The following is a 27597-nucleotide window of genomic DNA, read 5'->3' as shown; positions in this document are numbered from 1 at the left end:
GAAGAACAATCACCCCATTAAATGTCAGACTATCAAGTATAAAGAGAATATTCTGAAATATTTTAAGGTAGGAGAAAACAAAACAAACAAATTACAGATTACATGCAATGGAGTGGAACCAGATGACTTCATATTTATTAACAACAACCCTAGGCATTAAGAGACAATGTAGCAATGTCTTCAAAATTCTGAACAAAAATTACTTCTTTCTTAAAATTTTATACCAAGTCACAGTATCATTCAATAACGAAAACTGAAAAAAAAAAAACAAACCCACATTTCTTAAACATGCAAATTTCTTTTTTAAATTACCTCCCACATTCCCTTTTCCAGAAAGATGTGGAAGAGCATAAAAGACAATGAATGAATTCACATTGTTACACTTAACATTGGGGCTGAGGACAGAACAATGTTCTGTATTTAGTGTCATTCACTGTGCTCTGCATCTAGCTGGTAGTAGGGAGAAAAAGAAGATGGAGGAAGCCTGCATACTCCTTAAAAGTACTTCCCCAGAAGAGACATATAACTTATTTTCACATTATATTGGTAAGACCTAATTGCATGACCACTAGATTAAAAAGGGTCTTGGACATATAGTCTCAGATTGAGCATCTATATAGATGAGTATATCTATACTACGAATGGGAAAGCAAATATTTAGATAGAGACCTAGTTATCTGTTATATAGGGAAAACTGGAAAAAAAAATGACATATTTTATTAAGTAGGTACACATAATAAAATAATATGCAACCATTAAAAAGAGAAGCTTACTACAAACTAGATATGATCTGATTACTAGGCTAAATTCACTGAAAAAAGTGCAAAGTGTAAGAACCTGCAAAATGCAAACATTCATGCAAAAAAAGAGAAAAATATATATACTTTATATACACAAAATGTCTCTGGAAACACAAAGATAAGACTATAATCCATATGCATATTTATATTAATCAAGGTGTTACTTTTATTTCTGGAATTGTTAGGTTCTATTTATTTTTCAAGTTTTCTTTTTACATGCAAATGTAATTGGAAGCCTAGCTGTTCCATTAACTGTGTTCTCCTTGAAAAATGGTAAAGTCTCTTACAATAAAGAAAAAAAATACATATGTGTGTATGTATAAGCAATTACAAGTTTTAGACTCAGCAAATTATCCAAATAAAGTAATGGTAGTTAAAGAGGATACTATGTGCTTAATGGATCATGAAACACATTACCAATATCTCTTACCACTTCTAATATGTTCCCCAGGGATGGCAGTTGTATCTCAGACTGTCTCCCTCGTTCTTTATTTTCTACCCAAACATCTATTTCTTGTAGTCTACATATGGCCTCTTGTTTCTCTCCTTTTCCATATGTACTAGTCAGGATTCTCCAGAGAAACAGAACCAATAGGAAATTACATATATGTTAAAAATGCATGTGTATATAAAATAAGATACTGGCTTATGCAATTATGGAGCCTAAGAAATCCCACCATATGCCATTTGCAAGCTGGAGACACAGGAAGGCTGGTAGTATAGTTCTAGGGCCTATGAGACAGAGGGCTGGTGATATAGACTCCAATCCATGTCTGAAGATCTGAGAACCAGGACTGCTAAGGGCAGGAGAATATCAACGTTCCAGCTTAAGCAAGTAGGCTGAGGAGGGCAATTTTGAACTTTTTCCACTTTTGTTCTGTTCAGGCCCTCAATAAGTTGAAAGACGCCATATTTTTTTCATAAGTTGAAAAAATCCACACTCACATTGAGGAGGGCCATCTGCTTTACTCACTCCATATCCATTATTCAAGTGCTAATTTCCTCTAGAAACACCCTCACAGAAACACCAAGAAATAATGTTTGATCAGATATCTGGATACATTGTAGCCTAGTGAAGTTGACAGGTACAATTAACCATCACAAGTTCACAACTTATGAACTTGGCATCCATACACATACCCTTAAACCACACTTAATATCCAAATAAAGGCACTAACAAGGTCATGATTTCACTTAAAATGATATGACTACTCTGCTTACAACAAAAAATGCACTAACCCTTTTCCAAGAAGAGGAGGTAAAGTCTTTGAGTGATGTTTACTCTTCTTAATATCCTGTAATATAAACACTAAATACTATGATGTAAAATAATTAATGATTGTAATATAAAATATTTAAATAGACAAATTTAAATACTTAAATAAGTTAATACATTTTATGTTACAAAAATGATGAGAAAAGAAAAAAAAAGATATTTCACACACACCCATACACACACACACACAGACACAAAGTATTCATCACACATGAAGGAAGAAATGCTCTTGACAATTACAGTCTATTTTTTAAAAAACTGGTCTTGGTATTGTAGCTAGTACTTATAACTATCTTAGTTCACTACTCATTCTATAGTTCCTTTGCCTTCAGCAAGCACCTCAGGCAGTTGTAGTTTGCTACATTTTTGGACTCTCCATACTTCTGAATCAACAGCCATAGGAGGAAACTACTGGGATGGCTGAAGCAATTGATCCTGACTATCAAGAGGAAATTGAACCACTCCACAATAGAGGTAAGTAGAAGTATTTCTGGAATACAGGATATCTCTTAGGATATCTCTTAGTGAAAACATGCCCTGTGACTAAGGACAGTGGAAAAGTACATGGACCTAATCAGGGTAGAACTACTGAAAATGCAGATCTCTAGTTAAATTGAATGATTCTTGTGTCTCCTGGTAGAAGCAGTACCTCCTTTGGAGCTAAGACCTCTAGTGTAGCAGAGCATAAGGTTGTTGAAACAGAAAGCAAAAATTTTGCTAGTGAGACACGAGGGACAATAGTGAGTGGTGCCACAAAGTAAGAGTGAGTGGTGCCAATCCCATTACCACCTTTGATTCCTGGACCTGTGACTCCCAGCTATGGGAGAAAAAGCACCATATATTGGATGTTGATTCAGAGTATGTACAGCTTTCTGGAGAACCTTATTCCAACCCTGCAAGGTATTGCTATTCAGCTAGCACTGTAACTGAATCTTCAAAAGGCCATTTGACCTGTTAACAAGACAGCTGTTTCAGGAAGGTAAGGAACATGGTAAGACCAATGAATGGATGAACATGGATCCATTGTTCACTTCTTTTGCTGTGATATCAGTTTCTTGATCAGAAACAATGCTGTATAGAATATCAGGATGGTGCATTAAGCATTCTGTAGGCCCACAGGTAGTATTTTTTGGTAGAAGCTCTGCATGCAGAGAATGCAAATTTGTAATCAGAGTAAGTGTCTATTCTCATATAAACAAAACATTGTTTCTTCTGAGATGGAAATAATGCAATGTAATCTACCTGCCACCAGGTAACTAGCTAATAAACCTGAGGAATGGCACTACATTTAGGGCTAAGTGGTGGTCTCTGCTGCTGACAGATTGGGCACTTAACAATGGCCATAGACAGCTAGGTCTTAGTGAGTGGAAGTGAATGTTGCTAAACCCATGCTTTTAACCTCCAACCCTGCTATTGTGATGCTTTTGTGCATTAGCCCTTTGGGCAATCACAGGAGGGGCTGCAGAAAGAGTGTTGCTTATATCCATAAGAAGGGTCATCTTATCAACTTCATTATTAAAATCATCCTCTACTGAAGTCAGTCTTTGGTGTGCCTTTACAGGAGATATAAATATCTTCTTTTTTTTAACCCACTCAGAAATATCTATCCACTTACCTGTCTCCAAAATTACTTTATTGTCAATTTTTGAATAACATTTTTTCCAAGTCCCCACCCATTCAGCTAAATCACTGAAACAGCCCATAAGTTGGTATACAATTGCATATCTGGTCATTTCTCCTCCTAAGGAAAATGAGCAACTAGGTACATTACTAAAAATTTTGCTTACTAAGAGGATTTTCTTTTATAACCATCTTTCAAAGTCCCAGAGAGGGTCAATAGTGCTATAGCTGTCTACTTTAAGGTGGTGCCTGCATATAATGCACAGCCATCTGTAAACCAGGCTCAAGTCTTCTCTTCCTTCAGTTGATCATAGAGAACCTGCCATGAGGCTACAGGTATAAGCTCTGAGAGTTAAAACAGCAGAGAGGAACTAGGGGCATTCGAGACCTTCAAGTAACTTACTTTTGCCTTCAGGGCCTCCTCAGGTCCAGTCACATACCACTTCCATTTGATCAAGAAGGATTGCTATGCACAGTCAACTTTATGATTTAATGAGTCAAATAATATCCAATTTATGGTGAGTAGCTCAGGTTGCATGGTTACTTGGTAGCCCATGATTGAGCATTCAGTCTCTACTAACACCTACTAGCAGGCCAAGAGCTGTTTCTGAAAAGGAGTGTGATCATCTACAGAGAATGGCAGCATCTTGATCCCAAATCCTAAAACCTTGCATTGTGATTCACTTATAGAGGTCTGCCCAAGACTCCATACATCATCCCTATTTACCACTGACACTTTAAGCACCATTGGATTTGCTAGATCATATGGCTCAAGAGGCAGAGTAGCATGCACAGCAGCCTGGACCTGTTGCAGAGCCTTCCCTTGTTATGGAACTCACTCAAAACTAGTAGTGTTCTGGGAACTTGGCGAATGATCCAGAGTAACCTACTCAAATGAGAAATATGTTGCCTCCAAAATCGAAAGAGACCCACTAGGAATTCTGCATTTTTTTTGGTTGTAGGAGGAGCTAGCTGCAACTAATCCTTCATGTTAGAAGGAATATCTAGAAATGCTTATTATCACTGGATCCCTAAAAGTTTCACTGAGATATAGGTCTGTGAACTTTAGTAGGATTTATTCCCCACACCCTGACACAGAAATGTCTTACCAATAAGTCAAGAGTAGTTGCTAATTCTTGCCCACTAGATCCAAACAGTATAAAATCATCAATGCAATGGATCAGTATGATATCTTATGAAAATGAAAGGCAATAAAAATTCCTGCACACTTTTATTGTATAATTGCTTTATATTGTCTGTGGGTTATTGCTTGAGCATGTTTTTGTGGTAGCAGGTATCAATCTTTTGTTTCCGTGTTTATCACTCCCTTAAAGACCTCTTGTAAGGCTTATCTGGTGGCAACAAATTGTCTTAGTGTTTGCTGGTCTGAGAAAGATTTTATTTCTCCTTTGCTTATGAAGCTTAGTTTGGTCGGATATGAAATGCTTGGTGGGAATTTCATTTCTTTGGAGGTCCCCTATCTCTTCTGACTTTTAAGGTTTCTGCTGAGATGTCAGCTACTAGTCTGATGGAGCTCCCTTTGTAAGTGACATGACCTTTCTCTCTAGCTGCCTTTAATATTTATTCATTTGCACTGACCTTGGTGAATCTTATTACTGCATGCCTTGGGAATGGTCATCTTGCATAGTATCTTACAAAGGTTTTCTGTATTCCTTGAATTTTCATATCCACCTCTCTAGCAAGATTGGAAAATTTTCAGGGACTGTATCTTCAAATGTGTTTTCCAATTTGCTTGCTATCTTTTTCTCTCAGGAACGCTGATGAGTCATAGATTTGATCTCTCTACATAATCCCACATTTCTCAAATATTTTGTTTATTTTTATTTTATTTTTTATTTTTGCCTGACTGATTTGATTCAAATAACTGGTCTTTGAGTTCTGGGATATTTTCCTCATCTTAGTCAATTCTGCTGTTAATACTTCCAATTGTATTATGATATTCTCATAGAGAAGTTTTCAATTTCAGGAGTTCAGTTCAGTTCTTTCTTTTAATGAATATTTTGACTTTAGCTGGAACAATCAGGCAAGAGAAAGAAATAAAAGGCATTCAAATAGAAAAACAAGAATTCAAACTATCTCTATTGCTAATGATGTGATTCCATATGGAGAAAACACTAAAGACTCTGTGCAGTGCAGCTTATAGATCCATTGCTATTCACATCAAACTATCAACATCATTATTCACAGAATTAGAAAGCACTAGAATAATGTTTTATAATAAAACACATACGAAACTAAAAAAGAGCCCAAATAGCCAAAGAAATCCTATAGAAAACAAAACAAAACAAAAAAAACCACCACCAACAACAAAAAGGAAACAAAGCTTGAGGCATCACACTTCCTGACTTCAAACTATATTATTAGGCTATGTAACTAAAACAGCATGATACTAGTACAAAAACAAACATATAGACCAACGAAATAGAATAGAAAATTCAGAAATAAAGCCACGCAATCTTTTACATGGTCCACAGAAACAAGCAATGGGGAAAGGACTCCCTATTCAATAAAAAGTGCTGGATAACTGGCTAACCATATGCAAAAGAATGAAAGTGGACCCTTACTTTTCACCATATACAAAAATCAACTCAAACTGGATTACAGATTTAAATGTAATACCTCAAGCTATAAACAGCTCAGAACAGAACTCGTGAAGTACCCTTCTTGACACTGGTCTTGGCAAATAATCTTTGTCAAAGTCCCTAAAAGCAACTGCAACATAAACAATAATTGACATGTGGGATTTAATTAAACTAAAGAGCTTCTGCACAGCAAAGGAAACTATCAACAGAGTAAACAGACAATCTACCAAATGGGAGAAAGTATTTGCAAACTATACATCTGATAAAGGCCTAATACCTGAAATCTATAAGCAACTTAAAAAAACCAACAAGTAAAAAACAAATAACCACATTAAAAAGTTGGCAAAGGGTATGTATTAGTCTGTTTTCATGCTGCTGATAAAGACATACCTAAGACTGGGCAATTTAAAAAAGAAAGAGCTTTGTTGGACTTACAGTTCCACATGGCTGTGGAGGCCTCACAATCATGGCAGAAGGCAAGGAGGAGCAAGTCACACCATACACGGATGGGAGCAGGCAAAGAGAGAGCTTGTGCAGAGAAACTCCCATGTTTAAAACCATCCGATTTCATGAGACACATTCACTATCATGAAAACAGAGTGGGAAAGACCCACCCGCATGATTCAGTTATCCTCCACCAGGTCCCTACCACAACATGTGGGAATTATGGGAGCTACAAGATGAGATTTGGGTAGAGATACAGAGCCAAACCATATCATTCTGCCCCTGGCTCTTCCCAAATCTCATATTTTCACATTTCAAAACCAATCATGCCTTCCAAACTGTCCCCCCAAATCTTAACTCATTTCAGCATTAACTCAAAAATCCACAGTCCAAAGTTTCATCTTAGACAAGGCAAGTCCCTTCCACCTATGAACATGTAAAATCAAAAGCAAGTTAATTACTCCCTGGATACAATGGGGGTACAGGCATTGGCTAAATACAGCCATTCCTAATGGGAGAAATTGGCCAAAACAAAGGGACTATAGGCCCTATGCAAGTCTAAAATCCAGCAGGGTGGTCAGATCTTAAAACTCCAAAATGATATCCTTTGACTTCATGTTTCACATTCAGGTCACACTGATGCAAGAGGCAGGTTTCCATGGGCTTGGGCAGCTTCGCCCCTGTGACATTGCAGGGTACAGCGTCTCTCCTAGATGGTTTCACAGGCTGGCGTTGAGTGTCTACAGTTTTTCCAGGTGAACGGTGCAAGGTGTTGGTGGATCTACTATTCTGGGGTCTGGAGGTTGGTGGCCCTCTTCTCATAGCTCCACTAGGTGGAGTCCAGTAGGGACTCTGTACGGGGGCTCTGACCACACATTTTCCTTCTGCACTGCCCCAGCGGAGGTTATTCATGAGAGCCCCGCCCCTGCAGCAGACTTCCTCGTGGGCATACATGGGTTTCCACACTTCTTCTGAAACGCTAGGCCAAGGTTCCCAAACCTCAATTCTTGACTTCTGTGCACCCACAGGCTCATCCACATGGAAACTGCTAAGGTTTGGGGCTTGCACCCTCTGAAACCATGGGTCGAGCTATTCCTTGGTCCCTTGTAACAATGGCTGGAGTGGCTGGGATGAAGGGCACCAAGTCCCTAGGCTGCACACAGCATGGGGACCCTGGGCCCAGCCCGTGAAACCATTTTTTCCTCCTAGACTTTTGGGTCTGTGATAGGATCAACTGCCATGAAGATCTATGACATGCCCTGGAGACTTCTTCCTCAAAGGGACGTAACCTCATCTTCACTCTAAGAGTTCTGAGTTTATAAACTAACTCAAGTCTGAGAATTGGATGAGGGGCCATGACTGTTTTTATAACTTAAGTTAGTCTTTTGTTCACTTGACCTAGAAATTTTGTTTATACAGATCAGGTAAGTGTTTATTAGGTTTCCTATGTATTTCATTTTAAGGAACACCATAATCGATTAGCCAATGCCATGAGTTTGTAAGAGTCTGACTGTTCTAATTGATGCTTTGACTCTATGATGTATTATGGCAACCACATCCATCTTACTATTTGTATTTGAACACTACCACTAAGCCTCTGCCACCCACAGATCCGATTACTTCCATTCCATTTAGGTTTCCTAATTCAGTGACTATAGTTCTCACTGTAAGGTCTGCCCTTCAGAGAAGAGTAATCACAGAGTTCTTCAGGGATACTGGGGCTCCCCTCACAAATTTATTTATCATATTATTGGTAAAAGATATGTTTTCTAGACCTTCATAGTATGGATGAGTACATCCTAAATGACAAATCTACCCTAACATTCCAATCTCCATAAGCTGTTAATTTCTCCCTCTATATGAAACAAAGGTATGTCCTGAATATTTGGTTTACTCACTGTTGGCCATCTTTTGGTCTGTGTTTCAGCTAAACAATCAACCAACAAATCAAACTACTCCAGCCCTTTGTAGCTTCCAAACTGTAACATTAAGTGTAGAACCTGCATAGTGAGCCCATGTCAATAAAGTTAGACCTGATCCAACTTTATGACTTGTCCATCATTATTGCACACATTTAGTTTCCATTTCTACACATGTTCCCTAGTTTTCTATCTGTATTAGTTAGAAAACTCAGTCATTTCCTTTGGAGTGTAATGTACTTTCTCATGGGTCAAACATCATACCTCTCTTTTAAAGACCTGCTAAGACTTGAGTCTAGTTATAGGTCTAGAAAAAAAGTAGTGTGGGTGGTAAGTCCCAAGAATTAGCATTGTCTTGCATGGCAGCTGCCTCTGGCAGGAAGGTATTAGTTTTTTTCTCAAGTAATGCAGGATTACTCTTCTCAGATGAGGTAGAAAAGCTGATACTACTGTGGGTGGAGATTTCTGCTGGGGATGAATAGGGAGGTCAATTCTGCTGAGGGTGGGAGAGTCACTCCACTGGGGTAGGGAGACTTATTTACTGGTGAAGAAGACTCATCCAAGTTTGAGGGCTCAATGCCCTCAACTTCATCATGGTCTTCCCAAATGTCCCCATTTCAACTGCTAGAATCCCATTCCCTTCCAGTCAATGCTATCATATTAACATTATACACTCTGGGAGGCTGGAAGTTTCATTTGTATTGTAATTCAGCCGGTCAAGTTGATGTTCTGTGTTTCATTTTCAGGAATTTTAGCTCTGCAGCTACAGGAAATAAATGTCTCCTTCAGGGTATAGATAGAATCTCTTGTGTCATTTAGGGGGCTCTTCAGCTGGGAATTTGAATCCCTGAGCTCATCTTTTTCTTTCCCCACTTTGCTCAGGGACATTAGGAGCAACCAACAATTCCATTATATTTGTTAGTGCTCCAAAAATGTTTAAAGACGTATACAGTTACCTGGCTCCTTTTTTCTTATAAGTCATTCTTATAAGAGGTTGATTAGGAGCAAGCAATACAGATATTTTGTATATTTCTGTAAACAGTTCATAATTCCATGGACTATCAATGCTCTCTTACTACTGAAATTAGAGTCACTAGTGTCTTTAAATCTAATCATATTAGAAAGCCAGTTCCAGAAACCCAAGAACCAATTCAGAAAACTTATCCTTAAAGTCTGTTTCTCAAGATTCATTTTTGCTACCAAAATATTTACTAGTAAAGGTTCTCCAGATAAACAGAACCAATGAAATATATGAATATGAGAAATTGGCTCATGGATCATGGAGGCTGAGAAGATCTGCAGTTTTCAGTCTGTAAGTTGCTAGAGACTCAGGAAAGCTAGTGTTGTAATCTAGTCCTGAGAACCAGGGGAGCCGATGATGTAAATCTCAGTCTGAGGGCAGGGGAAGATGAAATGGCATTTCCCAGTTTATGCAGTGAAGCGAGGGTGGGGAGTGGGAGGGAAAATTTCTCTTTTTCCTGCTTTTTACTCTATTCAGAACCTGAATGGATTAGATGATGCCCAATCACAATGGGGAGGACAATCTAGTTTACTGAGTCTATTGATTCAAGTATGAATCTCATCTGGCATATGCAGAAACAATGTTTCATCTGGGTACTCTGTGGCCTTCTCAAACTGACACATGAAATTAACCACCACACTCTGCAAACAAAGGTGACACAGACAGAATATTTATTGAAGGTCAAGAAGAGAAAAAGAAACAGTTAGTACAACAGAATTCCCTTTAAAGGATACAGCTTAGTGTGAGGAAGACAGACTGTTGAAACAACTAACACTTTACCTTAATATCTTCTGTCTGTGTTTCTGCTTGGTATGTGTCATTAATCTCAGCTGGGCACAGTCTATGTTCCACATCTTTGTACATTTGGCTGGAATATTTGGCTGTTTTGCAAAAAATTTATGTGACCTATTTGAGCAAAATGTTTTGTCTTACAATGTCTTAAATAGTTGGAGGCACATAATAGAAAAAAATAAACTAGATTTTGTCAAGCAGCCATGGGTCATAGCATTAACTGGGTTTTTATTAGCCCTATGTCCTTTCCACAGGATTCCTGCATCAAATGTCTCGGCTATGCAAGGGTATATAAACCCAGTCCTGTCCCTCCAACTTGAGGCAATTCTAGAGGGCCATTACAGCTTCTTCCGCAGGAACAACTGAGGCCTTATTGTGACTGCACTGAAGTTCAACGACCCCATCTGTCCAGTCGTGCTTGTTGTACCCTCTCCCTCAAGTATTAATTCTGGCAGCAATCTTGCATACTAATTTCTGTTTCGGAATTTGCTTCCCAAGGAACTCAAAATGCAACACTATAAAACTCAGATGGTTCCATAAATGTTGGACTACACCAACCCGTATTTTTTGTTTTCAAAATTAAAGTTTTCTCCCTCTTTCATTAGGATTGATTTTGTGGCAAATATTTTGCTAGGTAATAAAATTTCTGAAGCTATGGTCTCTACTCTTAAAATATGGGGTATTTTAAAATGTCATTTTTCAGCCTAAGGCTAAAGATTCAATTCAGTCTTCAGAGTACACTTGGGTGCTTCTCATTGGCCATGGAGGCTCATGTGCACCACTGTTCCTTCTCACTGCTGGATTTAGGCATGCTTTCTGCCTGTATGATTTTTCTGGTTCCCTGATTTCACAGTTATGAGTCTTATCTCATATTTGTTGCTAATATCACATTGACTATTTTTTAAATTTAATTTAAAAATTTTGGATTATTCTTATTCTCAAGTTTTAGAGCTGTACAAAGACATTAGTAATAACATAAAAGAGAGCCCTGAATTTGGAAGTTAATAGTTATGGAATGGAATTATTCACTAATTAGTTATCACTTCACTAAAGGCTGTTAATCTATAAAATGACAATTATGTGAAACATATGGCTGTGGGAAATGAGATGTTAAATCTTTTTGTTAAGTAGGCATGTACAAAGCACAAATCATAGTGGGAAACAGGATAGAGAGCATATTAGTCTCTGAATTCCCAACGACTTCGTTTGTAATAGGTTCTGATGAGCAATAGCATAGGGGAGTAGTGACAGTATCTGTGGAGAAGCCTGGATCAGTTCAACCGCAGCTCCACTCAGCCACGTGGCAGCTGAAGCATTTGCATTGCTGCTGTGACAAGCAGAGGAGTTACCCAGGGACCTCGGTAAGTAAAGGATCTACCACTGACACTCATATTCAAGTCTACTGTGGAAACTTGGATGACCAAATTAGATAAATCTATTAACTATTCAACAAATATTTAGTGAGATCCTACAATGTGCAGGCCTTAGTTAAGGTGGGAGTTATACAGTGATGACAAAAAACAAATGGGAACTTGTCTTAATGAGATTTCCTCCTCGTGAGGAAACTAGTTATTTTTCTGTTCTTTCCCCTCCACTAATTGGATGGGGCTATTGATGCTACATAAATAGAACAAATGGTGATGGATAATTTCTCTGCAGAGGCCTGGTGACATACTGACTGACTTGAAAAATAAGCAGGTTTTTGTGCCAGAATGTTTTCCTTCTCTCATTTCTAAACTGCTCCTTTTTATCCAGAGCTAGCGGGGTTAATGGCAAGCAGGTCATAGTATGTAAAAGCAGCAACAGTCTTTCTAACTACTCTTATCCCAGTTGAAATTCCAAAGTCTACTATTTTTTTCTTTCACATCTCACTAAGAATCAGTTAAACTTACATAGAATATCAATTTGTATACTTTTAAATCAAATTTACTAAGAAAGCAATTAATATGATAATCATTACATTTTATGATTCTGAATTTGATTCCCCTGGATTTGATGACTATAATGTTTGGGTTAAATGTTCATGGAAAAAGAGATGAGAATCTTTTAATCTCATTCTCCCTGAAATAATCACTTCTCTTTGCAATTATTTTTGTTATTTTCTAATTATTTAAATATTTATTCTCTTTAGTTACTCCCTTCTGGAAGTTGAGGGGATGTCCTGGGTATGCAATTGCCTTTCTAGACTACCTCTCGACCTAAGAACACATGCTCCTCAAATTTCTTCAGTATCAGTTTAGGAAAGAGGATTTATTATTTTTGTACTAGCCATAGAAACACTGTTTCCCTTCTTTCCCTCTCTAGTATCTTATATTGCCAGAAAAAACAAAATTTAACAAAACAAAACAAAATACTGCCTATTGGATATTCTAGGAACTTTTAGAATAGAGAATTTAGTTGGATATTACATCGCTCTATGACAAAATTCACATTTATGCTGAGATCTCAATTGTTGTAAAGAGCTCCAGAGAGGAGTTACTCAAAAATGCTTATAAGTAGTATTACTTACTGCTGAGGTAGGTTGTAAGGTACAGTTCTGTGATTGTTTGCAAAACCAGAAAGCAATTCTCTAGCTCAGCCATTCTGCGATTGGAGCCAGGAACCTTAAAATTAGAAGGCACTTTATTTTCCTGGCACACTCCTCCATGACACTTATCGGTTACAATACAAATTTTCTCAGAAATGGGTGTGGCAGTGGCAGCAGGGTTCCACCTGTCTGCCATGTTACTGAGTGGTGGATTCATAGCCATACCCTGTCAACTGGAACTGAATTCTGGACAGCTTTTCCCAGACAGCAGGGGTTCCTGCTGGAGGGGGAAGCAAAATTCCGGGGTGACACCAGGAAATTGAATGTCTGGGTCAGGGGCATGGCGTGGCATGCTATGAAATGAATATTGATAGCTCCTCAAAATTCATATGTTAAAGCCTAAATCTTCAGTGTGACAGGATTTGTAGGTGGGTACTTTGGGAGATAATTAATTAATGAGGGTAGAGGCCCCATAAATGGAATTAGTGCCCTTATGATAAGAGACATGAGAGAGATGATTGTTCTTTGATCTCCTCATATTAGGATATAATGAGAAGATGGTCATCTGCAAATTAGGAAGTGGCCTGCACAAGACACCACATTTGCTGGCATGTTGATTTTGGACTTCTCAGCTTTCAGAACTGTGAGAAATGAACATTTGTTAAACTACTCAGTTTTTGTCATAGTTGTAATACCAGCCCAAACTGACTAATACACAGCCCAAGTAGACTAATACAGTATACATGTATACCTATACATATATATATACACACACACGTGTGTATATGTATATACTCACACAAACATATACATACATATATATACACATATATCTAGAATTTTCAAATACTCAAAATGTTATCCATCAAAGTACATCAGCAAAAAATAAATCCCCTTTCCCTACATTTATCCATTCTATTTCCTTATCCAGAGATACGATCAATCTTTTTTTTTAGTTTTTATTTTTTTATTATACTTTAAGTTCTAGGGTACATGTGCACAACGTGCAGGTTTGATACATAGGTATACATGTGCCATATTGGTTTGCTGCACCCATCAACTCATCACCAATCTTATAAGTCTTTTCAATGTTCTTTCAGCTACTTTGGAGGTATGTTTTTGATTTTATGTTGTTGTTATTGTTTATACTACAATATTAAGTGATGTCAGTCCGTATTTTCAGAGAAATACCAAATTCCAAAGAAGAGATTCATTAGAAAGTACCTTAGAGTAACATGGATGAAAACAATAAATTTATGTTCACAATTAAATAAAGGTTACAAGAGTCTCTGTGTTATACTCACAGAAGAATTTAAACCTATCATTCAATTAAGTTCAATATCATATATATTTTGAATCAGGTTGAAGAAAATTCCAGTGAAATTAAATGCCAACATTAGTTTGGAGCAAATTCCCTGATACTTGAGAAAAACTTTTCTCAAGTCCAAAGGGAGGAAATAGTTCACACTGGCTTATCTCTGGGAGATGAGTGGAATGTACATTTTGTAGTGAAAGGACAGTAAAGTCATTTATACTTCATTGTAGAGTTTAATCAAAGACAAGCCCAAAATGTTCAAGTTTTTATTCACAAAAATATTCCATTGTTCCTTGGTCCAGATATCCATTCTTCTCAGGAAGCACCTGGCAAGGCTTATGCAATTAATTGATAAATAGCATTATATTTCTTGGAATAAATCCCCAATCGCATAGTTTAATTTTACTATTCCCTTTGCCCCATTAATAAACCCTTTAAAACAAAACCTAAGTTATTCCAGTTGGGGTTGGAGAGAGGCAAAATAGAAACAGCATGGGTACACAAAATGGTGGTATAAGGAGATTCTGGTCATCTTCAGCTAATAAACTTCAGTTAACTTAATGCCAAGTATTATGTCAGTTGCTGGACAAAGACCCAGATCTTGCTAGTCTATTTAACAGAAGGGGCATTTATTAAACAAATTACAATATAGTAATTAGATTTATAATGGGCTGAGGTGAAGAAGGAGGAGAAACTTAACACAAGGCGCATTTATTAAACAAATTACAATATAGTAATTAGATTTATAATAGGCTGAGGTGAAGAAGGAGGAGAAACAGGGGAAACTGGTACATTGTGAACCATAAGATCAGGGTCCTCGGCCAGGATTAGAAAAATGTTCTTCTCCTGGTCCTCAAATACTCTTTCTGTTCACCTGAGAGTTGGTGGGAGGCAGGATCTGGGAGAAAGCAACTCCAGGACTGGCTGTATGACCAGAGTAATGTGGTGAGGATTCATACATAAAAAAGAAAAACACTCTTCCTTTTTGTATCTAAACAGATTAATTGATCTTGGAACCTAGTCAGTTTCCTGTGAATATAAAAATGAATGTATTAAAGATTTTGATTTTTATAGATATTTGACTTATTAATGTAATTAAAATCTTACATGAGTGCGCCAAATTGTTTATAGCACTGTAGTAACAAAAACATTTAAAAATGTGAATACACTGCAATTAATAAAAGGCAGGTCAATGAAGTGAACAAACCCCAGGATAAGATCCCATTCACACTGGGTTCCAGTCATGGCTGCGCTAACTTGAACAGCTGTGGATCCTGAACAAGTTCCTTAATCCTTCTGCATCTGAATTCCTCCATCTGTGAGAATGGCATGCTCACACCTGTCCGTATCTAATTTAGTAATCTTAAGTGGCTCCTACAGTCTGACGGAGTCAATTTCCTCGCCCTAGGATGTGGTACATGATGTTGTTTGGTTTGGTATTTTAAGGTTTAACAGTATGAATATTTTAGCACTTTAATTTTAAAAGTTTAAAAATGTATTATGCTTGTTCTCATTTTACTACAGTATTAAAAATTCAGTTAATCACTAAATTGATCCGTTTAAGACTATCTCTTTATTTGTACTCAAACTCTCACCTTTCAGGACAGGAGCTGTAAACTAGTTATAGATCTATTTACAGATCAATTGGACACATCAATATAACATGCAAAACCATTCACTAAAATAGATAATTATAATTTATAGCATTTAAAAATTAATTAAGTTAAATATATATCTTATATGTGACTATATTCATATTGATGAATACTTATACGTACATTTGTGTAAATACATATATATAATTTTCAATTACACAAAATTTTATGTGAACAATTAATATCTCCAGATTAGTTTAAAACATATCTAAAATATCACAATATCTATTGTCTAGCTGCTTGCTTAAAAAAGCAAAACCAAAACCAAAAGAATCTCACCTTATCCCAGATGTCTAAGAATTGACCTGTCACATTTATAAATAAATAGTTGTGTGTTGATTGCTGTCTAGGAAAAATTTAAGAATGATACTTATGTAACAGAAGTCACAAAATCATTTTGTTTTATCATGACCATAAATAAAAAATGCCACATTTATGGAACATTGTAGTTTTCAAGAGAACTGAAAAAAAGCCCTGAAATATGTATTCCTTTACTTTTGCTCAAAACTAGAGCAGAACAATAACTTAAGTCAAGGTAGGTCATAGTTTGCTTTAATTTTCATGATTTATTGGTAGAAAATCTTTTTGGAATCTAGGTAATCATTAGGTTTGGTTTCGTAGACTTTCAGATGTCCTCTACTTAATAAAGTTTTGCTTTGGAAGAGAAAGAACATATATACTTACACTATATATATGTATATGTAGTACCCCAGTAATTCTTTCGTATTTATCAGTGGTAAATTTGAAATTGCAGACTGAGGTTTTTCTCAACCTAGTATCTGTGTATCACATAAAAACCCTTTGGAAAGGTCATGCAAATTGTGATTTGTCCCAAGAAAAGCATATTTAAGAATGCAAATATTCAGAGAAAAAATGGAGTCATTTGTCTTTATTACACTTCAAAAAAATAGTATAGCAGAAGATAATCAACTTTTATGTTATACATTCTCATCAGTGGTTTCAAACATAGAAAACACATGGAAAATAAGAATAAAACCAATACTTTTGTTTCTTTAGGTGTGAGAAAAAAACATTGCTTTAAACAAAAATTTTCAAGATTTTTGTATACAAATATTTTTTCTTGTAATGTGTTGATAAACATCTGAATAAAAGACCATGGAAAATTTCAGATACATTCTGCAAAGACTCTCATTTATTCAGCATATAAACTAGGACCAGGGAATAATTGAGTGGTTTAAAAAAAAAAAAGACCAAGTAATTACTTTCCCCTAGAATTTTAGAATTTCTGCCTAATAAGACATAGAAAGCAAATGGTGCAGATACAAAGCTCATATAGACACACTTATTAGAGTGACTAAATTCAAAACATTGATAACAGCAAATGCTGAAGATGATGTGGGACAACACAAACACTCATTTATTGCTGGTGCGAATTCAAAAGGATAGAGCCAATTTAGAAGATAGTTTGATGACTTCTTACAAACTTAAGCATACACTTATCATAAGACCCAGTGATTGCACTCACTGGTATTTTAGCCAAATGAGTAAACACATATATTTACATAAAAACCTGTACATGTTTGTTTATAGCAGCTTTATTCATAATATCCAGAAGTTAGAAGCAACCCAGATGTTGTCAGTGGATTGCTGGATAAAGCAAGTGTGGAACATCCATTTAATGAAATGTTATTCAACCACAAAAATAAGTTTTCAAGCCATAAGAAGACACGGACGTGCCATAAATCATACTGCTTAGTAAAAATAGCCAGTCTGCCAAGGCTACAGACTATGATTTCAACTACATAACATTCTAGAAAAGGCAAAACTATGAAGACAGTAAAAATGTCAGTGGTTGCTAGAGATCTGGAGAGAGGGAGAGAAGGGTAAATAAGTAGGGTACAGGTGATTTTAAAGGCAGTGAAACTATTCTGTGTGATATTATGATAATGGATATTAGTAAACATTTATCAAAACACATGGAATGTGCAATACAAAAAAAAAAAAACAGTGGACTTCAGTTAATAATAACATATCAGTGTTGGCTTACCAATTTAACAAGCATACCACAGGAATGCAAGATGCTATTAATAGAACAAACTGTTCTGGAGAGGAACAGGTAGATGGAAACCTTCTTTTTACTCAATTTTTCCATAACATTAAAATTGCTAAAAAAAAAAACAAAAAACAAACAAACAAAAAAACTCTATTAAATAAAAGTACCATAAATCTTTTCTTTTCTTTTTTTTGAGACAAAGTCTGTCTCTGTTGCCCAAGCTGGAGTGCAAGGGCACGAAATCGGCTCACTGCAACCTCCGGCGCCCAGGTTCAAGCAATTCTCCTGTCCCAGCCTCCTCAGTAGCTGGGATTAGAGGTACGTGCCACCATGCCCAGCTACTTTTTAATTTTTTTAGAAGAGACGGGATTTCACTATGTTGTTCAGACTGGTCTCAAACTCCTGACCTCAAGTGACTCATCTGCCTCAGCCTCCCAAAGTGCTGGGATTACAGGCGTGAGCCCACATGCCCGGCCTGACTATTATTTTGAATTGTCTACTTCTCCTTTTAATTCTATAAGTTTTGCTTCACATATTTTGGAATTTTGTAGCTAGGTGTATGTATTTTATAGTTGTTATATCTGTCTGATGGATTGATCCTTTTTTCATTATAGATGTGTCTCTTTATCTATACTAATATATTTTGTTTTAAATTATATTTTGTTTGATATTAGTGTAGCCACTCCAACATTATGGTTCCAATTTGCATGGTGAATCTTTTGCCATCCTTTTACTTTTAAATTAAAAGAATGAGTCATTGTCCTCTTGCTGCTCTCAAGATTTTATATTTGCCTTTGTCTTTCAACATTTTGACTATGAGGTGGCTGGGTATGGATCTCCTCATATTTTAGCCTACTTGGTGTTGATTTTGCTGTTTGGATGTTTAGACTAATTTTTTTTTTTTTTTAAATCACATTTTGGAAATTTTTTGGCCATTATTTTCAAAAACATATTTTCTACTTATTTTCCTTTCTCTTCTATCAATCCCCTTACATATATGTTTGTGCAATTAGTTGTGTCCCACAATTCTCTGAGTCTTGCTTGTTTTTCTTCTTTCTCTGTTTCTCATATTGCGTGATCTGTATCACTCTATTTTAAAATTTGCCAATTTTTATCTGTCAATTTGAATCCACTGCTGAGCCCCTCTCCTTAGTTTTTCATTTCATTTATTTTACTTTTCATTTCCAGAATTTTATTTGCTTTTAAAAGCAATTAATTTTATTTTATTCATGTTCTTTATTTGATGAGAACCTATTGTTATACCTCTTTTTAATTTTTAAAGCATTATTTCTGTTAGTTATTTGAACACGATTATATTAGCTAATTTGAAGTCTTTATTTGATCAGTTTATACTGGGGTCATCTTAAATTTGGCAGTTTCTGTTGCATTTTTTTTTTCTTGTTTGTGGGTTCTTCATTTCTTTTTTACTCCTACAGTTGTAATTTTGTTAAAAAATGGACACTTGAGATATTTTATCAACTCTGGATATTGGTTCCCCAACTGGAGCTTGAATTTGTTGTTGTTCTCTTTCTTGTCTTTTGTTTAGTGATTTGGCCAGAATTGTTCAGTGCAGTCAATTTCCCTGCCAGTGTGAAGCTTCTGAAACCACTTTTCAGAGAGCATTTCCCTGGGCCTGGACACGGTCAGCCTGAACACCTCTCTTCACCCTCACTCCAAAAGAGTGAGATATTTCAGATAAGCTCTCTGATTTTCTCTTTCTCCTACGTGTCTACTACGTTTGTGGCTTGTCAGCCTTAATGGATATTATACACTAATTAATAGCTGATTGCTTTATTGTTTTCAGCAATGAACTGGAGCATAAATTGCTCCACAATATGATCCAATTAGTCAGGGCCCTTTGCAGGAGTGGACCTTGAGGCTAGTCTTTGAAGCTTTCTCTGACCACAGAAGGTTTTTCTTTAGCTGTATCTTTTCCTACTTCTATTAAACTTCCTTTTGGGCTACTATTTTTACTTCTTGCTATCTGGGAACCAACAATCTCCTCTTAATTGTTCACCACCCAAATCTCCATTGTTTTTGAGATATCTCTTAGGCCGAAACTTTCCATTCTCTGGTCCAAAGAAGTTAGTTCCCTTGGGAAGGGCAATAGAGTTCTCTGTTCTTACTACTTGTTTCTTTTCCTGGACAGACATTCTGTGCCAATTTTCCAGACCTGGAGGACTGAACAAAGGTCTGCTTTTCTTGGAGTGACAACTGTCACTTCAGGCTGGGAGTGGAGGAGAGGAATCCCCATCTACTTGACCTCACTGCCCAAAGTAGAACTTTGACCACACTAAGCTAAGGCAGATGGTGGAGGGAGTGAGTAATAGCTCAAATGCTACAAACTGTCATTATTTCTACAGAGATTAGTAGATTTCTTGAATAAATGTTTCTTTCTTTGCTGTATGCCCTTAGGGTGGTTACCAGAGACTTTAAATGGTTGATTTGTATATTTATCCTGAGTCATGGTTGATTTTCTGGGGAGCAGGTTCATGGAATACTTCACATCATGTGGAAACATTTCACCTATTTAGATACATATTATAGGCTTTATTAAAGAGAAGAAAATGAGGATGTTGCCGTGTCTGCAATTTTCTTTAAATTACTTTAGTATATAAAGTAAAATATTATATACATTACTTAAGTTAAAACTGAGTCTCAATCAAGAAGAAACAGTCAAAGGGTTGCCAGTGGACATCCTATCAGAAAGGCAACAGTTCAATAGCAGCTACTAAGAATCTTCCTGTTATGCATATATCCAACAACTACTAATACTTCACTATTTTGCATGCCTAATATTGCATAATTTGATTGTGTTTTCATTATATTATGGTGTTAAAATTTAGAAAAGTTGGTAATTGTCATTATCTATCTAACACTTCTTTGACAGTTATTTATAAAAACTAAGAGCTATCATTAATAAATAGGTTTAGGTCAGTTTGCAGCAATAGTAAATTAAGACAATAATTAATTTATTAATTTATTCAATAAACCTGTCTACAGGCCTCTGAGTAGATCATAATATAGTGGTGGCTCATGCCTGTAATCCTAGCATTTTGGGAAGCTGAGGCGGGTGGATCATGAGATCAGGAGTTCGAAACCAGCCTGGCCAGCATAGTGAAACCCTGTCTCTACTAAAAATACAAAAAATTTGCTGGGTGTGGTGGTAAATGCCTGTAATCCCAGCTACTTGGGAGACTGAAGCAGGAGAATCACTTGAACCCGGGAGGCGGGGGTTGTGGTGAGCCGAGATCACACCACTGTACTCCAGCCTGGGCAACAGAGTGAGATTCTGTCTCTAATAATAATAATAATAATAATAATTCCCTTTGATTACAAAATAAAATAAATATACCCCAAGCTGAAAATAAAACTTCTTTGTGTTGGATTTTATGCAAGTGATAAAGAAATACACTTCAGCAAACCAATTGATTCATTCTGATCATTCTATGTTGCAGTGTAAAAATTTTCATAACTCCATGTATAACTATATACTGTATTCAATTTATAGTGAGTTCTTAATTATTCTTGAATAGCCTAGCTTTCCATTCTTCAATGTTATGACAGACTATTGAGCAAAAAGTCATCTATGCTGAAAATATAATCTCATTCAATAATCAATTAGCCAGTAAGTATATGAAATGTCCAACATAGTGGTAATAAAAAAAGCTTATAATCTAGCTTGGAATATAAAATCAATATATTTTATCAGTACAATCATCAAAGAGTTATTAAATATTAAATGTACAGACTCCTATGCATAGAACCTTGTATTCAAGAGGTATAGTTTACTGTACAGATAAGTCTTATAAACTACCATTCACAATTCAAAAAGCAAAAAGATACTACATGCAGTAAATTTTCCGTATATGTGTTCACTTTTTATAGTATTATCCTCCACTAAATATAATGTCAATAATTTTATTGAATTTCATCACTTTATCTCTAGTTTTGGAAAAACACCGGGGTGAATCATGTTTGCTAAATTAGTAATTATTTAATAAAGAAGTGAACATATGTTCTCTTTCTCTCTCTCTGTCTCTATTATATTTATATATTTATACATGTACTTTTTATGCACTCTTTTGGCCTGGTGCAGGTGTATTCATAAACAGTCTTTGTAGCAGTGAGCAATAACTGCAAACCTAGATGAGTGTTTATGTGTGCTTGATCAGAAAAAGCTATTAATGCCTATTGATCTTTCCATGCTAACAGGCATGCATAGTTAGTGACTTTTTAAAGTTTTACTAGTATTCTTTAAGAAGTTTTGGTGTTAAATGCTCCAAGACATACTGCATTGATATTTTGAGGGATTTATTGTTACTATCTTCAAGAAATAACATGTTAATACAGTGTTCCACTGTGGAGACATTAAATTATCTTTGGATGACGTTATCTTATGGTAGAATTTCCAACATGTCCGACAGTCCATCCTACCCTGTCCCAATCATGTTAAACTCAGCAGACTTTTAAAGAAGCGGTAGTTCATTCTTTTATTAATGGGGAATTATTTTATATTCTAAAAAGTTCTGCTGGCACGATAGGCCCAGTAGTGAAACTTAGGAAGCTGAAGATTCAGTGTCCTTCATTTTCCCAGAAACCTTTTAAGGACCTCAGAGAAGGCCATGCAAAGTGTTCATAGAGTCATAGTATTTTTCATAATTTGAAAAAGTAAGATACTTTAAGTATAATTAATTCAGAGCCTAGCCTATTTTTATTCCAGCTTTTGTTTCTGCAACACCATCATTTTTGAGAGCAGGTGAATGAGAAATGAGCTAAGCATACATTTAGTTTGTGCTTAGTAGTATATATATTTCTGTGGCTCCAGAGTGACTTCAGATATATAATTAAACTATTGTTGTCCATCTGAGTGAAAGTGTGACATCTGGAATTATCCTACAATTCATTACATCAGCTCAATCGGTATCTGCACGCAGAAATGTAGAAACTGGATTCACATTGCCATTTGAACTGGGAGTGTGTAAATAGGTGAGAAGACACAAGGTTTAAAAAGCATGAAGCCAAAAGATCACCTTTGGAAAACTCTTCTATACGTTATAGCTCATGTGTGAAAGTTGAAAGAGTTTCCCCTGGAATTCCACTTATTAGCAGTAAATTGCAAAGTTGAAACTTTCTAAACTATTAATAATAAGAAGAAATATTTCTACTAGCCATGTAGAAAGAATTATTCTCTAATTTTCTCTAAGAAAAATGAAATAATAAAGGTTATTGTTGTGTAAAGAGGTGATAAAAAATATGGAGCCAAAAATGCGGTTGCTCCTGGGAGTTAATTGATTAAATATGTTCTCTTTCTAGACTTATCTGATTTTTGTGATAGTTTTTCGTTTACTAAGCTGTGTATCATGCAATTTATTTTTTCACTCTAAATTGATATTCTCTTAGATAAATGTAATTTTATGTTTTATTTTAAAGAACCAACTAGATTTGAAAAATAAATTTTAGAGAGTACAAAACTATGATTTTTTTCATTGGTAAGCCAAACTATTGTAGTTTTGGAAGAGATTACTAATTCTTTAAACAGAAAAATACAGAGAACAGAACAGGTTAATACACATTCTTTCTGTAATACATATATTCTAGAAAAATTGCTTGTCACATTTTAGAAGTTCATTTTGTTTTATGGGATGGAGATAAGCCTAACTTCTGGGCAAGACTAAAGCTTGTTTGATTATAATATCATTATAGGCAAGGAAAAGATGAAAATAATACACTTTATCCATTAACTTTTGTTGATATACTCTTGCAAGCATAAAATAATCTTAAAGGTTTTGTGAAAATATAATTATGTATTAATGTCTCAATTCTAGTGATTAGGCATCTCATGTACATTTACTGTATAATTGAGTTTATTTCCTCCTTAATTATATACATTTATTGTTTATGATATTATGGTCATTTTGCAATTTAAAATAATACCTTCTTTAAAAGAGAAGTTTAAGCAAATTAGAAAGAAACTAGTGGCTTTTACATTTTTTGTTAAATATTCAATTTTTGGTTAGAAACTATGTTAACATATCTTCTTTTTAACATAAAGCATTTTTTAAATTCTAAGATTGCCTTACCAATAACTTTTTTTAATATGAAAAGGGAAAATTATTATTTTTATGGTGAAATTTTATCTTTTGAAACAAAAGAAAACCATAGCATTGGACATGTTCAAAAATTCAGGATATTAAACCAGTTCAACACGAATGAATTAGTTTTTACATGAAGATCTTAACATTTTTCTCTATTTTACATCATATGGTTTATAAAACCACAAGTCTTGCTTGACAGCTTTCTCTCTTTAACCATTCATATCCCATTAGTCACCAATAACTGTAAGCAATATTTAGTAGGTGCTAGACAAGGATCTATGCACTTTGCATATATTAATTACTTTACTTTCTGTAATAATTACATGAAGTAAATACTTGCATGACTCCCAACATACTGATATAAAAAATATAGAGGTAGATTATTGTGGAAAGTTTTATGGTTTGTACATAGCATGGTCAAGATTTGAACATAGTTGGAATGGCTCACAGGTCCAGGAACTTAACTATACTGCTCTGATTTTTAGGTATTATGGATGTTACGCTCAAACACCTCTGCAATCCAATCACCTTTTGCCATCATTATCGTTATAGTACAGGTTTACCCCATATCTTGCTTCAAAAACAATTGTGCTGAAACTTCCTTACTCAGCTCAGGCTGCTATAACAAAATACAGAAGACTGGGTGCCTTAAACCACAGATATTTATTTATGAAAGTTCTGGAGGCTGGGAAGTTCAAGATTAAGGTGCCAGCAGCTTTAGTTCTTGATGAGGGCCCTCTTTTGGGTTTACAGGGGGCCGCCATCTTGTGGTATCCTCATATGATGGAGAGAAATTAACTTCTGGTTTGTCTTCTCTTCTTTTCAGTACATTCATCCCATTATAGTGACTCCCTCTCATGACCACATCTAAATTTAATTATGTCCAAAGCACCCCACCTGCAAAAACAATCGAATTGGAGGTTAGGGCTTAAACATAAAAATTTTGGGGGACACAAACATTCTGTTCATAACACCCTCTTACTGGGTTCTCGTCATCCACTCTTTGTTTCCTTCAATCCATTCCTTATGCAGTGGTCAAATAATGTTTAAATAAATTAATTGTAACATGTCACTATTTTTCTTAAAATTTAGTATAAAGTCAAGAATCTGTAACATAGTTTGCAAGACACTGCATAACTTGGCCCTTGTACTCCCACACTCTCATCTCCTGCTTTCTCCCTGTTTCCTCTTCTCCACTCACTTGGGGCCGTATCGTAATCATGGGAGGTGATCTGTTCATTACTTACAGGTCCTGCTCTAGGTGTTTACTGTATGTAAATTTCAACCACACACCCTAGCTAGGAGTTCGGCATGATTACTTACAGATCTGGAACTGGAGATTAGGAACTGGGTAACTTGACTATATGTTTATTGACTTCAAATTGTTTCTTGAAACAGATCATTCATTTTCCCTGGAAATTTTTCCCCCATGAACTTTCTATAACTCCTAGATCATTTCTCCTGAACCAGTCTCAGAAAGGAACTAAGTTAGCTCTCTTTTTATGTATCCTGGAAATGTTTCACACTTGCCAGGCAAAGTTGCTATTTGTCTTTCCCTTTAAGTTAGGCACCTCCTAGGAAAAGCCTAGGTCTGTATTACTCATCATGTTTTCCTGACATTCAGCATAACATAAGATAGATGCTCAAAAAAAATTTGCCAAATTATGAACTGAACAGGTTAATAAAAATTGTATTAAACCCTGTAATTAACATACATATTTCTTTTTCATTTTTCAGAGAAACACCAATTCCCATTTTAATGGTGAGTAAAGCTGGTCATGGAGAAAAAGTTGTTGAGGTCAATGGTCAGATATTTATATGACCTGAAAGAGTATGTTCCAATATGCTTAGCAAGACATTAAGTGGCTGCATTTTATTAAAATAATGTCACAAAAAATAATTAAAATGAATATAATGCCCTAAATAGCCAAGGCAATCATGAACAAAAGGACAACAAAGGGAGAAGCATTATATGATCTGAGTTCAAGCTATACTACAAAGCTATGGTAATTAAAACAGCAGGGTGCTGCCATAAAAGTAGACACATTGATTAATAACACAGAATAGAGAGTCCAAAAATGAACCCATACATGTATGATCAATTGATTTTTGACAAAGGTGCCAAAAATACATCATGGAAAAAAAATAGCGTCTTCAAGAAATTGTTTGGGAAAACCTGGATATTCACGTACAGAAGAATGAAATTGGACTCATCTCACACCACATACAAAAATCAACTCAAATTGAATTCAAGATTTAAATATAGGACCAGAAAGCATAAACTATTAAGAGAAAACAAAGGAAAAAAAACTACATGACATTGGTGAGGGCAATGATTTTTTGGATTTGATCCTCAAAGTGTAGGCAACAAAAACAAGAATAGACCAAGGAGAATATATTAAACTACAAAGCTTCTGTGCAATGAAGAAAACAATTAATATGTGAAGAGTCAACCTATGGATTAGGTGAAAATATTTTCTAGTCATATGTCTGATAAAGGGTTAATGTTCAAAATACATAAGGAACTCAAACAACTCAATAGCAAGAAAACAGATAACCCAATTTAAAATTGGGTGAGTTTTTTGAATAGACATTTCTCCACAGAAGACAAGCAAATGGCCAACAGATATATCAATAAATGCTCAGCACCACTAATCAAGAATGGCTATTATCAGAAACACAAAAGGTAACAAATGTTGGCAAAGATGTGGAAAAAAAAGAACCCATGTACACTGTTGGTGGGATTTTAAATTAGTACAGCCTTTATGAAAGACTGCATAAAGGTTCCTCAAAAACTAAAACTAGAATTGTCATGTGATCCAGCAGTCCCTCTTTGAGGTATTTACCCAAAATGTTTGAAATCAGTATGTCAAAGAGATGTTTGTACTCTCATATTCATTGTAGCACTATGGACAATAGTCAAGTAATAGAATTAACCTAGGTGTCTATCAATGAAAGAATGGATAAATCAATATGGTACATATACACAATGGGATAGTATTTAGCCTTTAAAAGAAGGAAATTCTGTCATTTGTGACAACGTGGATAGGATTAGAGAACTTTATGCTAAGTGAAATGAGCCAGACACAGGAAGACAAATATAGTATGATCTTACCTATATGTTAAGTGAAAAACAGTCAAACTCATAGAAGCAGAGAGTAAAATGGTGTTATAGAGGCTAGCAGGGGAGGAGTATGAGGACATCATGGCCAAAAATCCAGTTAGACAAGAAGAATTTTTTTTTTTTTTAAATCTATCGCACAGCTTGGTGAGTACAGTTAATAATTGCATATTTTACAATTCAAAATTCCTTAGGACATATATCTCAAATGGCCTCACCACAAAAAATGCTAAACATTTGAGGTGATGGATATATTAGTTAGTTTTATTTAATTATTTCACATTGTATTCATAAGTTAGAAGATCATTGTGTACCTTAGTTTTGTTTTATTCTTCTTATTAGCAACATGCTATATTATGAGATATGAAAAGCTCCTTGGTGAATCTGAAAAG

This window comes from Theropithecus gelada, chromosome 5, assembly GCF_003255815.1.
Source record: "Theropithecus gelada isolate Dixy chromosome 5, Tgel_1.0, whole genome shotgun sequence".
Lineage (NCBI taxonomy): Eukaryota > Metazoa > Chordata > Mammalia > Primates > Cercopithecidae > Theropithecus > Theropithecus gelada.
Note: the sequence above shows the minus strand (reverse complement) of the source record.